Below are 18,352 nucleotides of genomic sequence, written 5' to 3' on the forward strand. Positions count from 1 at the left end.
ATGATACCTGGAATGAGCTCTTGACATTCCTCTGCTTGATTGTCAGACCATTTGCGAAGCTTAACATCTTGTTTGGAAAAGAAGCTAGCGAAGTGAAGTTTAGGATGTGATACTTCGAGTGTTAGTATTTTAGATTGACACCTTTTATCTGAGGGCATTAGGACCTAGGCATACTCATCTGGTGCCATCTTTAAGGCTGAAGTGGTGGATGGTTTGATGGTTCACCTTCCGAATGATATCATTTCACTCCATCTTGTCAGATCCATTCTAAACTTACAAATGTGCATGTTGCACTTCCTTCAAAGATCAATAAATGGGGTCACATCTTCCTTGAGATGCAATGTTGCATGATGTTTAAAACTGCCAAGTGCGTCTTCAGTAAGATGGAGAGTGATGTCGTTGATTCACAGACTAGGGTCCAGAATATAAAGAAAATTACAATGGTATGAAGTATGAGCTGGCTATGATAGATTAGGAGATGCTACTTAAATGGATGAAAGTGGATAGGCAATGAAAAACTTTTAAAAGTGTGTATGGAGGAACTGCAACAAGCATTCATTCCTGTCTGGCACAAAACTACAATGGCAAAACATAGCCTCACTATAGCTAACAAGGGAAATTAGGGACTGTATTATACAAATTGGCCAAAAAGCAGCAGTTCAGAGGACTGGGAGCAATTTAGGTTTCAACAAAGGAGGATAAAGGGATTGATTAAAATGGCAGGAGGGTAACTAAGTGTGAGAGTAAGCATATGAGGAACATACAAACTGATAGGTTCTATAAGTATGTGATGTGAAGAGATGATGATTAGTGAAGACAAATGTCGGTGCCTTCCATTCAGTTGAGGAATAAATACATAGAATTAAATACAAACTTTTGTTCTGTCTTCACAAAACGGACGCAAGTAATGTTCCAAAAATGTTGGGAAATAAAGGTGCCGAGGGAGCATGGAAAATTTAGATGATAACATAAAATTACAAATTATTATAGACCAGGCGAATGGGCAAAGTTGTGGCAGATGGAGTTCAATATATGCATGTGTGAGGTATTCTATTTTGGCATAACTGTGGTTATGGGGTTATGCCTGGCTCTTTCTCCGATCTATCAATGATATCATCGGTGCTGCTTCCCTCTCTTGTCCAGAATTGGAAAAGTTCATCGATTTCCCTTCCAATTTCCACCCTGCCCTATCTCTGACTCCCCCCTTCCCTTCCTCAACATCAGTTACCATTTCTGGGGATAGACTGGCCACTATTATCCACTATACACCCACCTGGACTATACATCCTTGCACCCTGCTTCCTGTAAAGACTCCATTCCATTCTCTCACTTCCTGTTTCTGTCACATATGTTCGGATGAGGCCAACATCGAGGGGAGGCGATGGCCTAGTGGTATTATCGCTGGACTGTTGATCCAGAGATCCAGATAATGTTCTGGGCACCCAGGTTCAAATCCCACCATGGCAGGTGTGGAATTCGAATTCAATAAATATCTAGAATTAAGAATCTAACAATGACTGTGAATCCATTGTCGATGGTCAGAAAAACATCTGATTCACTAAAGTTTCCTTCCCTAAAGAACAGTCATCCTTACCAGGTCTGGTCTACATGTGACTCCAGACCCACAAATGTGGCTGCCTCTGGGCAATTAGGGATGGGCAATAAATGCTGCCTAGGCAGCGATGCCCTCATCCCCTGAATGAATAAAATAAATTTTAAAAAGCGAGCTTCCGCAATGTCCACCTTCTTCCTCAACCAAGGATTCCCCAGCACCGTTGTCAAATTGGCCCTCAACCGGGTCCGACCCATCTCTTGCACTTCAGTCCTCACCAGCCCTTCCATCCTGCAAAAGCGATAGGGTTTCCCTTGTCCTTACCTACCATTCCACCAGCATCCACATCCAGATCATCAGACACCACTTCCATCACCTCCAGCGAGATGCCACCACTAAACATATATTCCCCTCCCCTCCGTTGTCTGTCTTCAGCAGGGAGTGTTCCCTCCGGGCACCCTAGTCCACTCTTCCATCACTCCCAACAGCCCCACGACATCTTCCCCTGCAAATGCCAAAGATGTAACACCTGCTCATCCCCAGCATCCACAGGCCCAAACATACCTTCCAGGTGAAGCAGCACTTTATCTGCACTTCCCACAATCTAGTCTACGGAATTCACTGCTCACAATGTGGTCCCCTCTACACTGGGGAAACGAAGCGCAGACTGGGTGACTGCTTCGCAGAACATTTACATTCTGCTTGCAAAACAGACCGAGCTTCCAGTTGCCTGTCACTTTATCACACAACACCATGTTCCCTGGCCAACATCTCTGTGTCTGGTTTGCTGCAGTGTTCCCACGAAGCTCAGCTAAAGTTGGCAGAACAACATCTCATTTTCCACTTGGGGACCCTGCAGCCCTCTGGACTCAACATAAAGTTCAATAATTTTAGGGCTTGAACTCTCCCGTGTCCTAGCGCCCTATCCCACACATCACGCCTTGTTATCACATAGCCTACCATTACACACTACCTACTGTTAGTCCCCATTAACAGCTTTTCACCCTCCTAGTCTGATTGTTATCAACTCTTTTGTCTGTCCAACTGTTCTCCTTTCTCTTTGGGCTCTATCCCTACCTATCGTTTACTCTTTACCCCACTGCACTATCCCACCGCACCACCACCATCACCCCACCCCTGCCATCCTATCTTGTACATATAAACCAACATTTTCCTATCAGTTCTGAGTAAGGTCACCAAACCTGAAACATTAACTCTGATTTCTTTTCACAGATGCTTCCAGACCTGCTGAGCTTTCCCTGCAACTTGTTTTTGTAACCAAACTGTCCTGGTTTGGACGTTTTACAATCAACATCCTTCTGCTGAGGCGACCCATTATCTTGAACCACCCTGACCTACTCTGGAGAGAAACTAAACTTGCTTCAGAACTCAACCCTCTTAGCTGAATTACAAAAGCTTGTGCAATCATAGATTATTCTGAACTGAAAACGAACAATACTATGGCCTTACATGTTTACCCTATCTATATACAGCCTTTACTATGAACAACTTTGCATCAACAGCACAGTAGCTTTCAGTCACCTGCTTTCTGACATATGTTGGATTTAATCATTGTTACAAACGAATGAACTTCTTTTTCAAAGACAACTCTTCGCAAGTAACCAGCACCCATCTGCCTCTTTTTGAAATCCAATTTCCAAAAATAATATTAATGATAAATTGTATGTTTTTCACCACATCAGATACATAACTTGGATGAAGGGCCCAAAGGTATGACTGCTAAACTTGCTGATGATACAAAGAAAGGTACTAAGTTGTGAAGAGGACATAAGGAGCCTATAGAGAAATATAGATAGGTTAAATGAATTGGCAAATTCTGGCAAATAGAACAATGTTGAAAAATGTGAAATTGTCCACTTTTGCAAGGAGGATAAAGGAATGCATTCTATCTAAATGCTGAGAGATTGCAGAGCTCTGAGATGCGTGGGTGTCCTAGTGCATGAATCACAAAATGTTTGAATGCAGTTTCAGCAAGTAACTAGGATAGCTAATAGAATGTAAAAGTAGGGAGGCTATTCTTCCGTTTACAGGGCACTAATGAGATCACATCTGGAGTACTATGCACAGTATTGGTCACTTTATTTAAGGAAAAATGTAAATGTGTTGGATACATTTTCAGAGAAGGTTTACCAGACTAATACCTGGAATGAGGTGTTGTCAAGTAAAGATTGGACAAACGCGGCTGTATCCACTGGAGATTAGAAGTGTAAGAGCTAACCTGATTGAAACATATAAAATGCTGAGGGATCTTGACTGGGTAGATGTTGACAGGATGTTTCCTCTTCAGAGAATTTACAACCAGGGGTTTCTGTTTAAAAACAAGGGTTAAAGATTTATGATAAAGTTTCAGTAATTTTTTTTCTCACAGAAGGTCATGAATCCTTAAACCCTCTCCCTCAAAAAGCAATGGAAGCAGAGGACTTGAACATTTTTAAGTCAGAGATTGATTTTTGATAAACAAGTGGGTGAAAGGTTGTCAGCGGTAAACCAGAATGTGGAGCAATCAGATCATCCATGATCTTATCGAATGGCAGATCAGGCTCAAATAGCCTGCTCCTGCTCCTAACTGGAATGGTTGTTATGTTTGGACTCGAGCTAAGGTCTCCTGTTGCCTTTGGGCAAAGGAAGAGGTGCTGAAATCCAATTGCAGCAGTCATCCTGTCACCTTGTTGCACATAAACAGGCTGGGGACTCTAACCAAGTGCACTCTTAACTGTCACATACACACTGCAACAGTTCACTTCACTCATAAAAAGCTGTTCTCGTCAACATTTGTATCCTACAGAAATTAAGATAGCAAGGCTTCGATTTTGCACTATGTTTTGATGACAATTTGAGTTCCAACAGGTTACACATGTAACAAAAATAGATAGTTAATTGTATTTCTGATCAATGTCTCAGTCAAGGAAAGCAAGGAATGACTTACCCTCCAGCTGAGTCTGCTTCATTCTCTGCCTCCTGTCGAGTTGTCTGGAGGAGTACAACAGACAAATGAACACAGGCAATTTGCGAGTGCTGGGGGACAGAGTAGAAGCAAAATAACTCACATTGGATTAGTCCATCACCGTGGTTTCAGACGTCATTTAGCGTTACACTTCTGGTGATGTCACAATCTTCTGTTGCCATGGTTTCAGAGGATGTATTTTGTACTCGTGCTTGAAATGGTAAATATAGACTGGGAAACCCGATAGGATTCAAATCCCTGACTAGAATTCGAATCCCTGACTGGAATAACACATGATTTCACTGAGACATACTCATTTACAATAACAACGATATCCTTTTTTAAAAAATTGAATTGAGAAGTTATGTTTCGTACCTTTAACAGAATGAAATGTTCTAAAGCGCTTCACAGGAACATTTTTAAAATATTCATGAGCATCATCATTGGTGGTCCTCGCAGACAAATGTAACTCTTTTCCACTGTCAGGGTGAGTTCATAGGTGGCTATACATACCAGTGCAGCTACTGCAGGCTGTTACACTTGGGGCAAGTCGTGGTCACAGGAAGAGGTGGGTGGCGCATTGGTGTGGCAGCACGCTCCTTTTGCTGCTGTTTTCACCTCGCTTCCGATTTTTCCGTGATGGCAAGTCTCAAGGTGTTCAACACCTTCGCAGATGTTCCTCCACCACTTTGGATGGTCTTGGGCTAGTGTTTCCCAGGTGTCTGTGGGAATGCTGCACTTTGCCAGTGAGGCCTTGAGGGGTATCGCTGATGTGCTTCCTCTGTCCACCTGGGGCTCGCCAGTGTTTCGAAGCTGTGAGTAGAGCACCTGTTTGGGGAGTCCCGTGTGAGTCATGCAGACAACATGGCCAGCCCATCGTAGCTGATCAAGAATGGTCAGTGCCTCGATGCTGGGGCTGTTGGCCTGTTTGAGAACATCTTCCCAGCAAATTCACAGGATTTTGCACAGGCAGTTTTGGTGATACTACTCCAGTGCCTCGAGGTATCTGCTGTAGACAGGTCACTGGCTGGGCTAGCATTTATTGCCCATCCCTGATTGCACTGGAGTGGTCATGGTGAGCTGCCTTCTTGATCTACTTTGGTGTGTTCGAGAAGGTAGCGACACAGAATCTAGTGACACTGAAAAAGCAGTGATAAATTTGTAAGTCAAGATAGTTCAGCAGGGGCAGGGACACAGTGCATTAGTTCAATAGTGACACAGCGTACCTTAGAAAAGAAAATTTGGCAGAGGGAGTTCAGCCATTTTGAGTGTCAGGGGGAGTTAGGAGAAGCTGGAATGACCTCTACTTTAATGTAGGAGTATTATAGATAAGATAGATGAATAATGGGCATGGATTGACACGATCGATATGGAATTGTGATGTTGTTGCCATCAGAGAGATGTTTTTGAGGGAGGGACAGGACTGGAAACTCAACATTCTGGGGTAGGGTCTAAAAGTGGAGATTTCTTTATTCATTCATGGGATGAGGGCCAGCATTCATTGCCCATCCCTAATTGCCCAGAGGGCAGTTACATGTCAACCACATTGCTGTGGGCCTGGAGTCACATGTAGGCCAGACCAGGTAAGGATGGCAGTTTCCTTCCCTAAAGGACATTAGTGAATCAGAGGGGTTTTATAAACAATTGACAATGGATTCACTGTCATCATTAGACTCTTAGTTCCAGATATTTTATTGAATTCAAATTCCACCATCTGCTGTGGTGGGGTTTGAACCCGGGTCCCCAGAACATAATCTGGGTCTCCGGATTAACAGTCCAGCGATAATACCACTAGGCCATCACCTCCCCCTGGCATTGCATTATTAAGGAGTCAGTTACTGCAGCAAGGATAGATGATATCTTGAAAGGCTCTTCAAATGAGACTTTGTGGCTAGAGCTTAGGAATGAAAAGGGACAGTCACACTGTTAGGAGTGTACTACAGGCCTCAAACAGTTGACAGGCAACTGAGGAGCAGATATGTAGTCAATTCACTAAAGTGCGTAAAAGTAATAGGCTAATTATGTCAGGAATTTCAACTACACCAATATTAATTGGGATAATTAATCATTATATAAAAGGTTTAAACCAGACAGATTTCTCGAAACGTGTACAGGAGAGCTTTTTATCAACAATTAGACAGTCTTACAACGGAAGGTGCAGTTCTGGACACATTGTACACTCCACTCTTCTGTTTTGTTCCCTTTGTACCTCTTCCTTTTAATCCAGTCTTGTTGCTGCTATGTTTCACCCTAAATGGAACCTGTACTTTCCTCAATACCTTTTTCAATCGAAGGAGGCTGTAGGTACAGAATTCAGGAATAGGGACTGTAAGGTTCACGAGCAGTTTGACATAAAGAATGAAGCAGTATTGGAGATTTTGGCAGGTTTAAAAAAAAATTAATGAATCCCTGGGTCTGGATGAGTTATAACCCATGCTACTGTGGGAGACAAGGGAGGAAATTACAGGTGTCCAAATCGTTTTAAATCTTCTCTGGCCAGAGATAAAGTGTCAGAGGACTGGAGGACAGCTAATGTGGTCCCACTTTCCAAGAAGGGTGGTGGAGGTAGACCAGGGAACTATAGACCAATGAGTCTCACATCAGTAGTAGGGAACTATTAGTAAAAATAGTAAAGGAGAAAATTAATCTCCATTTAGAGAGGCAAGGTTTCATCAGGGATAGTCAGCATGACTTTGTCAGAGGGAGGTCATGCCTAACAAAATTGATTGCATTTTTTGAGGAGGTGACTGACTGTGTAGATGAGGGTAGAGCAATTGAAGCAGTTTATATTGATTTCAGCAAAGCCTTTGTCAAGGTCCCACACAGGAAACTGATAAAGAAGGTAAAAGGACATGGAAACTGTTTATTATGAAATCATAGTATACTGCAGAGGAGGTCTTTAGCCCATCTAGTCAGTAGTGCCAAAAGATTTTAAATCCAAACTAGTCCCAATTTTCAGCACTAAGTCCATAACTTTTGCATGTCATGACATTTCAAGTGCTCAAATTGTGAGATTACCCCGTCAACCACCCACCCAGGCAGTGCATTCCAAACTCTCACCATCCTTGGAGTGAAAAATCTTTTCCTCAAGTCCATCTAAACACACACCTTAAAATTATGCTCCTTTGTTATTGAGCATTCAACAGTTGCTTTCTATCCACCCTGTCCAATGCCCCTCATTATACACATCTATGACAGCACCCCCCTCATCCTTCTCTGCTCCAAAGGAAACAACCTGAGCTTACCCAGCCTCTCTCTGGAGCTAAGATGCTCCATCCCAAACAGCTTCTGGTGAATGGCTTATGCGCCTTCTCCAGTGCTATCACATCCTTCCTACAGTGTCGTGACCAGAACTCTCTCAGTGCTCCAGTTGTAGCCTAACCAAAGTTCTGTACAATTCCAACATAACCTTCCTGTTCTTATAATTTATGCCACAACTGATAAAGGAAAATGTCCCACATGCCTTCCTAACAACCTGATTAACCTGTCCTTCGGACTTCAGGGAACTGCGTACAAGCATTCCAAGATCCCTTTGTTCCTCTTAGCTTTTTAGTATCCTGCCGTTCATTGAGTATTTTGTCAAGTTCCCTCTTCCAAAGAAGAAAGGGAGATGGATCACTCAGTTGGCTAGAGGCTGGTTTGTGATAGAGTGATGCCAACAGGTGAGTACAATTAAGTTAGAAAGGCATATGGCCATAGGGGTCTCCTGCAGTACCTACCTTTCCATACTCTGCCTGGTGATCTGCTGTTGCCCTTTCTGCCTATTCAGTCTTCAACTGCAGCGTGCCCACTTCACTGAACGTACTATCCCATGCTCAGTGAATGCACCCATGGTTCCAGCTCAGATATCATTGCTCGGAACTGCAGCTGGACTCGTTTCCTGCTCGCATGGTCATCAGATACAACTGAAGCTTCCATGATTTGCCACATAGCACAGGAGGATCATATCACTGGTGCGAGCTCTGGTGCCATGACTTACTATAAAGCGTTCATTTAAGAATACTATTAACTTAGCTCCCTTCCGCTAATCTACTTTGCTGACTTATGTTACTTTATAATATTTGCCCTGACTTTTACTCATTCCTGTTGTTTCTCAGTTAATCACTTCTTCAAAAAAAAAACACTTTTTAAAAATCCTGAACCAAATCAGCACACTACCGTCCCTCTGCTCAGTTGAAGTTAAAATGTTAGGTCCCTGATCCTGGGGCTCAATGTACGCTGTTGCTGACCAAGACCACAAGATGACAAGATACAGGCACAGAATCAGGCCATTTGGCCAATCAAGTCTGCTCCACGATTTGGTCATGGCTGATATGTTTTTCAACCCCACTCTCTTGCCTTCTTCCTATACCCTTGATTCCCCTTACTAATCAAGAACCTATCTATTCCTTTCTTAAACACATTAGGGTTGAGAAACATATCAGCCAGGATTGAATGGTGCAGCAGACTTTGTTGGGCAGGATGGCCTAATTCTGCTCCTATATCTTATGACCTTATGGTTTTCAGAACTCTGCAGTGTAGTCCACACAGTTAGTGATTTATCCACCTTCAGCCCTTACAGAATCTCCAGTACCTTCTCCTTAGTGAACCTGAGCAGAGCGTCAGTGAGGAGGCTATTGCAAGTGCTGCTTATGTCAATGACTGTTCCATCATTTTACTGATAGTCAAGAGTGGCCTGATGGGCAATAATTGGCCAGGTTGTATTTGTCCTACTTTGTGTACAGGACAAATGTGGGCAATTTTCCACATTCTCAGGTTATTGCCAGTGTTTTAGCTGTACTGAAACAGCTTGGCTAGGAATGTAGCAGGTTCTGGAGCACAACCCTTCAGCACTATTGCAGGTATGGTGTCAGGGCTCATAGCTTTATAGTATCCAGTGCCTCTGATCATTTCCAGACATCATGTGGAGTGAATTGGCTAAAGACTGGTATCTGTGATGCTGGGGACCTCTGGAGTGGGCCGAAACAGATCAGCCACTTGGCACTTAGAGTCATAGAGTAATACAGCCCAAACTGGTCTATGCTGACCACTCAGCTAGTTCCAATTGCCTGTATTTGGTCCATATCCCTCTAAATCCTTCCCATCCATGTACCTATCCAAATGTTTTTTAAATGTTGCTATTGTACCTGCCTCAACTACTTTCTCTGGCAGCCCATTCCATATAGGCACCATTCTCTGCATGAAGACGTTGCCCCTCAAGTCCTTCTTAAATCTTTCCCCTCTCACCTTAAACCTATGCCCTCTAGTTTTCTATTCCCCATCCCTGGGAAAAAGACTATATGCATTCATCCTATCTATGCTCATGATTTTGTAGACCTCAATAAGGTCACCCCTCATTCTCTTACGTTCCAAGGAATAAACTCTTATCCTGGCCAACCTCACCCTATAACTCAGATTTACTAGTCCTGGCAACATCCTCGTAAATATTCTTTGCACACTTTCCAGTTTAACTATGTCTTTCCTATAACAGTGTGACCAAACCTGTACACAATATTCCAAGTGCGGCCTCACCAATGACTTGTACAATGGTAACACAACGTCCCAACTCCTATACTCAGTGCCTCTACCGATTTAGGCCAGCATGCTAAATACCTTCTTCACCACCCTGTCCACCTGTGATGTCACTTTCAATGAACTATGTACTTGTATTCCTAGGTCCCTCTGTCACACAACACTCCTCAGAACTTTAACCATTTACTGTACAAATCCTACCTTAGTTTGACTTTCAAAAGTACAATGCCTCACACTTGTGTATTGAATTGCATTTGCCAATCCTCAACCCACTTCCCCATCTGATCAAGATCCCTCTGTAATTTTTGATAACCACCTTCCCTATCAACAATACCACCTAATTTTATATCATTCGCAAGCTTACTAATCATGCCTTGTGCATTCACATCCAGATCATTTATGTAAATAACAAATAACAAAATGTCCCAGCACTGACCCCTGTGGCACACCACTAGTCACAGGCCTCCAATCCGAGAAACAACCTTCAACTATCACCCTCTGCTTCCGACCATTGAGCCAATTTTGAATCAAATTAGCTAGCTATCCCTGGATCCCATGTGACCTAACGTTCATGACTAGCCTGCCATGTGGGACCTTGTCAAAGGCCTTACTAAAGTCCATACAGACAACATCCACTGCCTTACCCTAATCTATCCTCTTGGTTATCTCTTTGTCAGACAAGACTTCCCGCCCACAAATCCATGCTGACTATCCTAATCAGACCTTGATCATCCAAATGTTGGTCGAACCTATCCCTCAGTCACTTGCCTACCACTGATGTCAGGTTCACTGGCCCATAGTTCCCTGGCTTGTCTTTGCTACCTGTCTTAAACAATGGAACAACATTAGCCACCCTGCAGTTTTCTAGAACTTCAGAAGGGGCTAAAGATGAAGTAGAAATCTCAGCAAGGGCCTCTGCAATTTCTTCCCTAGCCTCCCATAACGTCTGAGGATGGACTTAATCAGGCAGGGGATTTATCCACCTTAAGGCTGCAAACACCTCTTTTCTGGTAATATGTATGCAGTCCAAAACATTCCCCCATTGTTTCCCTTATTTCTTTAGCATCCATGATTCTCTCCTCAATAAACACTGAAGAGAAACATTCATTAAAAATCTCCCCCACCTACTGTGGCTCCACACATAGGCGGCCATTCTGATCTTTATGGGGACCTATTCTCTCCCTAGCCACCCTTTTACTCTTAATATAGCTAAAGAACCCCTTGGAATTATCTGTAACTTTATCTACCAGATCCATCTCATACCCTCTTTTTGCTCTTCTGATTTCCCTCTTAAGCGTGCTCCTACACTTTTTATAGTCATCTAGGGATTCACTGGAGCCCGACAGCTTAAACTCCACGTATGTCTTCTTTTTACTGACCAAAGCCTCAATATCCCTCGTCAGCCAACGATCCCTAAACCATTTTCTGATGAAGGGTCTAGGCCCGAAACGTCAGCCTTTCTGCTCCTATGCTGCTGCTTGGCCTGCTGTGTTCATCCAGCTCTGCACCTTGTTGTCTCAGATTCTCCAGCATCTGCAGTTCCTACTATCTCTGATCCCTAAACCTGCCAGCTTTTCCCTTCATCCCAACAGGGACATACTGTCCATGGAATCTTGATATCACACTTTTAAAAGCCTCCCATTTGCCAATCATTACTTTTCCTACAGACTTATCCAATCGACCTCTGCTAGATCCTGCCTAATGGCCCCAAAATTGGCCCTGCTCTAGTTCAGCACCTTAACTGGTGGAACTGTGTCTCCATAAGCACTGTGAAGTGGTCATTCTTACTACTACAGTCATGTGGCAGGCAGATTGGAGAGGTTGAGGTCAAGTATGTTTTTCCCTCTTGGCTTTATCTTACATCCTTTTCTGAACAAGGGCATGTTGTTTGTAATTCTTCAATGCTCTGGCACCTCGCCAGAGTTTAAGGAAGATTCTGGTGAGTGACGCTAGAATTTCAACACTGACTTCCTTCAATAGTTTTGGATGGATCTCATCTGGTCATTATGCCTTACAATCATTTTAGTACTGATAGTTTATCCGACACCACCTCCTTATCAATTTCTAGTGACTGAACTTCCTCCTATGTCACCATGGCAGATATGGTACCTGATTGTGCTCATGTTTAGCCAGTAGAGCTCATCTCTTGTTTTCCTCAAACTTAATTTCTTGGTGGATTTCATGGATGTGCTTTCCCATCTCTCCTTTCAACACCTTTGAGATAATGACTATTGCTTTTGTACAATATGTCAACTTGGGCTGTCAATTCTTCTGTATCTGCCAATACTCTCTTTATAGCAACTGATATGTTCTTGATGCTCTTAGCCATCTTCTTATTACTACTTTGTGTAACACTTGGAATTTTGCATCTTGTTGGGTAGGTTACTTGATTTGAGCATGGTGCATTGTTGTAGTCAATGTCTCAGTTAGGTCGACAGCTTCCTCAACAATGACAAGCTGTTGCTTGGTGTAGAATCTGGAAGATTTCACGCACTTTTGTAGCGTCTCCTAATTTCTTCACTGGCAATGCTGCTCTTGACAACATGTCTGTAATATACATTTTCCCTTGCATAAATTCAAGTTCAAACTACATTTCTATAACTAGAGTAATATTCTTTGAAATCAGTTTGGAGCTGATCAGAGAAACTTGAGGAAAGTGCTTTGAAGTGGCTTGTAGTCAGAATGGACTGTCACTTAGTGTCTTCCAGGCAGATATTGAAAATGTTCATAAGCAATGATAATGGCCAGACATGCTTTCTCAATCTGAGCATTGTATCACTCCATTTGTGTTAATTTCCTGGATAGAAGTGTAATTAGTTGACATTGCTGCATTAGTGTTATCCCAAGTCCTACCTCACGGGGATCATACTGCAGGGTGTCTTCATTACTGACGCCATAGAATTTCAGCACTAGCATTGAAATCACTGGTTGCCTGATTTTAGTGAATGCTGCTTCTTGCTCTGTACCAAATACATCCTTGGCAGAGTTGACACAATGGTTCACACTCTGACAGCAAATTGGGTATGGGTTTTGTTAACTAGTTGATGAATTGTTGCACAGCTTTTACATCTGTTGGTCACTGTGTTGCTGCTACAGCTTCCATTTTTACACCATCTAGGCAAAGCTCTTTTGCTGTCAGTATATGTACTGGACTTTGGCCATCTTTAATTGTACTTTTTAACTTGCTCAGCTTCAGGTCCACCTGGTGAGCCCTATCAAGCAGTTGCCCTAGATTTTGATTGTTGATAGCCATGGCTTCTTTCATTCTGTCTCCAAAACTATGCTCCAGGAAGATCACTAACTGGCTCATTCTGTGTGTGTTGATATTCCCCTGTTACTCCTGGTGGGCACCAGAATCTGATTATAAAACTGCTGCTTTCATCAGCTTCACTTGCTAGTAATCATCCTTAACATGTTGGTTGGTGAAGATTTTTATTTACAGGCTGTTCATTTATCAAGATTGCCATACCTTTTCAAAGGCTGCCTGGCATTCTGTTGACCATGCCACTCTTGCTTGGCTCTTTCACAAATTCAATGAAGGTACAGCTATTATGCTGAAATTACGCAATAATTCCTGGTAATATATTCTGAAAAATCTCATGATTTTTCCTTTAGTTTTAAGAACAAGGAATTCTACTAGTGCCTTCACATTTACTGTTCTGTGTTCTTGTCCTACAATATGTCCTAACAAAAGTTAGTCTTGCTTTCACAAATTCACTTTTGGTTAAACATATTACTAGAATAAAACAGAATAGCCTTTCTTTTCATGTATACTCAATAAGTATAGTAAAAAGTTTATACATTGCAAATTACAGTGCTGACTTGGATATAAAAGTACCCAGGCACAGCTTCTTTTGTTGCAAGATTTTAGACAATACAGAAATAAAATGTCCAGCATTACAGAAAAGAGTTCAGTACAGCAGATCATACTGGCACTTAGCTTCCAGCCTGCACTGGGCCCTGGCTCCATACCACACGGGCAACAAACATGCCAGGGGGACTCTGCAGGAGGCCAGAAGGTTGCCATGCCATGCTGGGAGGTTATCACGTCTTGCCGGGAATCGTCACTCCTCGCTGGAGTCCGGGTGTTAACTGGGGATGGGAGGAGGAGAAAGGAAAAAAAAAGAGAAAGAAAAAGTGGGCGGAGCAGACAAGCTCCAGCTGGACCATCCTACTTCGTTGCCATGTTGCTACACATAGTCAGCCAACTGTAATTGCTTAAACAGTTCTTCCACTTGTCTCACATGGTCTTTCCATGCGTTACTATAATACGACAACATCATCTAAATAAACTACACAGTTATGAACCTCAGCCAAGGCTGAATTCATAACGTCTGGAATGTAGCTGGGTGTTTCTTAACATAAATGGCATTAGTAAACACTGCATTTTATTTCTATTGTGTTATTTACTAATACCATACATGCTGCTTTTGTATCCAAAATTGATTCTGAATGAACACCCAAACATTGTTATGCCTTACTGGGTAATGAGTGGAAATCAAACCCTGCTCTTCCTGGAGTTTTCACAAAAGCTAAAGAACTTATAAAAGTATACAAAATTCCCCAATTTCTGTCTTTTTAGACCCAGGTTGATAAAAGGTATGAAACAAGTTGCTATGTTTATGAAGATTTACTTTCTATTACAAATAAATAGATTTTAGGTACAAGGTAAACAAGTATAAACCATCAACATATGGCTCCACTGCTTAAAATTCTAGCCGTCTTTTAAAATTCCCCATACTTAGACATATAGTCAAAAACACATTGGTGTTATGGGCAGAGAGAAAGACTGGGAAGACAGTTGAACGGTCCCTATTCACAGAGTTTATTCAAATGCGCTTTTTGGCTTGTCAGGATTTGCTGTTCCTTGATCTTAAATTCTCAGGTACTTGCACTTCCTTACAGGAATCATAAAATCACTGGCTCACAAATTACAAATTTGCTGACTTATTGGTTAAACTAAATTAAACAACTTACAGCAACTGTTGAAGGGAAAATAAACTGGCTTTCTTCAGATACAAGGTATTTTGTAATTAAGACTGATACCATTACCTTTTCCAGTGGTCCAAAGGCTTATAGCTACCTCGTTCTAACTTGCCCCAACATTTCCTTTTATTCCATTTGCTCTTCTCCACTCTTTTCTACAGTGTAAAATCCACAACTTTTCCACCTCTCTCTTCAATTATGAAGATGAGTCATTTTGCATCTGAAACATTAACTGGTTTCTCTTTACAGATGCTGCTAGACCTGCTGAGATTCCCCAGCACTTTGTTTTTATTTCATATTTCCAGCATTGGCAGTATCTTGCTCTTGTTGTAGTGTGCAATACTCAGATCTGGATTAATTTTAGTTTTAAGTTAATTCTATAGGAAACATCCAAAAGGAAACCCGGGAATCTTTCAGATTTACTTGATCTGCTCCTTGAACTTTTTTGTTAAACTTCAAACCAAAGCACTCATCAGCTTCTTTTCTCTTATCACTTATATCTAGTTAAATCTATGCTGGTTATGATATATTATTAGACTTGAGGTATCTTTCTCTGTGTCCAATAATTCTGAAACATTGCAGGTGTCCTGCAGGTTCTTCACCTGGTGCATGACATCAGGCCATCTTAAAATGTTTCATTTTGAAAAATCTTTAGAACACAGATGTGGTTATAATGTGAGGAAATATTGCATCTGCAAATCACAAAGTTCCAGAAACAGACTTTGATGACTGTCAGAATAGCTTACAATAAAGTGCTGTCAATATCAGAAAGACACCGTCTGGTGTCCTGGAACCTTGGAGTGACACTGAGTTCACAAAGAAATGCCAAGAATGAAGTTTTATAACACAGGCAAGAAGCCATGTACACATCATGGACATGAAAAAGTGCAAAGAGGAGCTGGGGAAATGTTACAGATTGGGACAATATCTACTCCTGGCGATTAGGAGAGCTGGTAAAAGTTAAACAGGATTGACAAAAGCAGAGAATTTTTGAAGCTGTTTGTGTGGTTATAATTACACAGCTGCCCAAGAATTTCAAATAACAGATAACAAATGGGCCTCAATCCTCTGATTTCACAGCTGGTGAAATATAGCTGTATGACAAGTCAGATACTTTCTGTCCCGAGAATCAGGGTTTGACACACACTGCCATTTGTTTCACATAGCACTCTCGCAGGGTGCATGCACTCACACACTCTACAGCAGCGGAGATGAAAAGTGAAAGCATTTTTAAAGCCATTTGTGGGATATTCCTTCAGGCATAAAGAAAGGTCCATATCAGGGATCTGTATTTAGCAAAGTCTCAAAATAATAATTGATTACCTAATCCAATATGCTAGAAATACATTCAAATCTGACAGATTCTTTAAATATAAAAAGATAGGTCAACAACTTTATTGCACCTCCTTTCTCAGGAATCTATACATTAGACAACCATACAAAGAATTCCACAGATTCACTACTCTCGGAAGAAATTCATCCTCATCTTTGTCTTAAATGTGCGACTCCTTTTCTGAGATTATACCCCCTGATTTATGCCTCTCCAAGCCTACCCTGTCGTAAGAACTAGGTACAGGAGTTGGCAATTCATCCCTTCAAGCCTGTTCCACCAATTTCACATGATCATGGCTGATCTCATCTCACCCTCAATTCCACTTTCCTGACCACTCCCCATAACATTTCAACCCATTACTAATTAAAAATCTGTCAGCCTCCTCCTCAAATTTACTCAATGTCCCAGCATACGCCGTACTCTGGGAGAGTAAATCCTAGATTCAGGACCCTTTGACAGCAGTAATTTCTCATTTTTATTGTCAATCTGCTACCCGTTAGCCTAAAACAATGACCTCTCATTCTAGATTGCCCCACAAGGAAACATCCTTTCTACGTCCACTTTGTCAATTACCTTTAGCTTTTATATACCTCAGTTAGATCTCTTATTCTCCTAAACTCCAGGGAGAATGGAGCTAAACTACTCAATCAGGAAGGTTGTTTCCACTGGTGGGTGAAACTAGAACTAGGGGGCATAGCCTCAAAATAAGGGGGAATAGATTTAGGACAGAGTTCAGGAGGACTTTCTTCACCTGAAGGGTTGAGAATCTGTGGAATTCCCTACCTAGTGAAGCAGTTGACGCTACTTCATTGAATGTTTTTAAGGCAAAGATAAATTTTTGAACAGTAAAGGAATTAAGGGTTATGGTTAGCAGGCTGTTAAGTGGTGCTGAGTCCATGAAAAGATCAGCTGTGGTCTTACTGAGTGACGGAGTAGGCTCAACGGGCCAGATGGCCTACTCTTGCTCCTATTTCTTATGTTCTTATCGCTCTTCATAAGACATACCCCTCATCTCTGGAATCAATCTCTTGAATCGCCTCTGAATACAACTATCTCTCTCAAGTAAGGGGACCCAAAATTGTAAGTACTACTCCAGATGCAGTCTCATTAATGCCACGTATAGTTGCAACAACACTTCCCTGCTTTTATACTCTAATCCTTAGCAATAAATGCCAAAACTCCATTTGCCTTACTGATTACTGGCTATGCCTACATACTGGGTTTCTGTGATTCATGCAAGAGGTCACCCAAATCTCTCTGCATCAAAACACCCTGAAATTTCTCTCCATTTAGATAAGTTGCTTTTTTATTCCTCCAACCAAAATGAATAACGTCATACTTATCCATGTTAACCTTCATCTGCTAAATTCTGGCCAATTCACCAAACCTATCCATATATATATATTTATTTCTTCATTGCTATTTACTTACCCATCTATGTTAGTGTCATCTGCAAATTTTGCTTTGGTACTTTCCATCCCACATCCATGTCATTAATATTGATTGTAAATAGTTGGTAATCAGTTGATCCCTGTTGCAGGTTGCTAAACTGAAAATTTCCCCTTATGCCAACCGTTTTCTATTAATCAACCAATCCGCTATCTGTGCTAATATTAACACTGATATACGGCCTAATATGTGGTACCTTATCAATGGGTTTCTGGAAATCCAAATATATTACATCCCTTGCTCGTCCCTCTTCAAAGAATTCTAATATTCAAGGGGAGGCAATGGCCTAGTGGTATTATCGCTGGACTGTTAATCCAGAGATGAGATCATGTTCTGGGGACCTGGGTTCAAATCCCACCATGGCAGAATTTGAATCAATAAAAATACTTGGAATTATGAATCTAATGATGACCATGAATCCATTGTCAATTGTCAGAAAATCCCATCCGGTTCACTAATGTCCTTTAGGGAAGGAAACTGCCATCCTTACCTGGTCTGGCCTATGTGTGACTCCAGAACCACAGCAATGTGGTTGACTCTGAACTGCCCTCTGGGT

This window comes from Rhincodon typus, chromosome 5 (assembly GCF_021869965.1).
Source record: "Rhincodon typus isolate 14 chromosome 5, sRhiTyp1.1, whole genome shotgun sequence".
NCBI lineage: Eukaryota > Metazoa > Chordata > Chondrichthyes > Orectolobiformes > Rhincodontidae > Rhincodon > Rhincodon typus.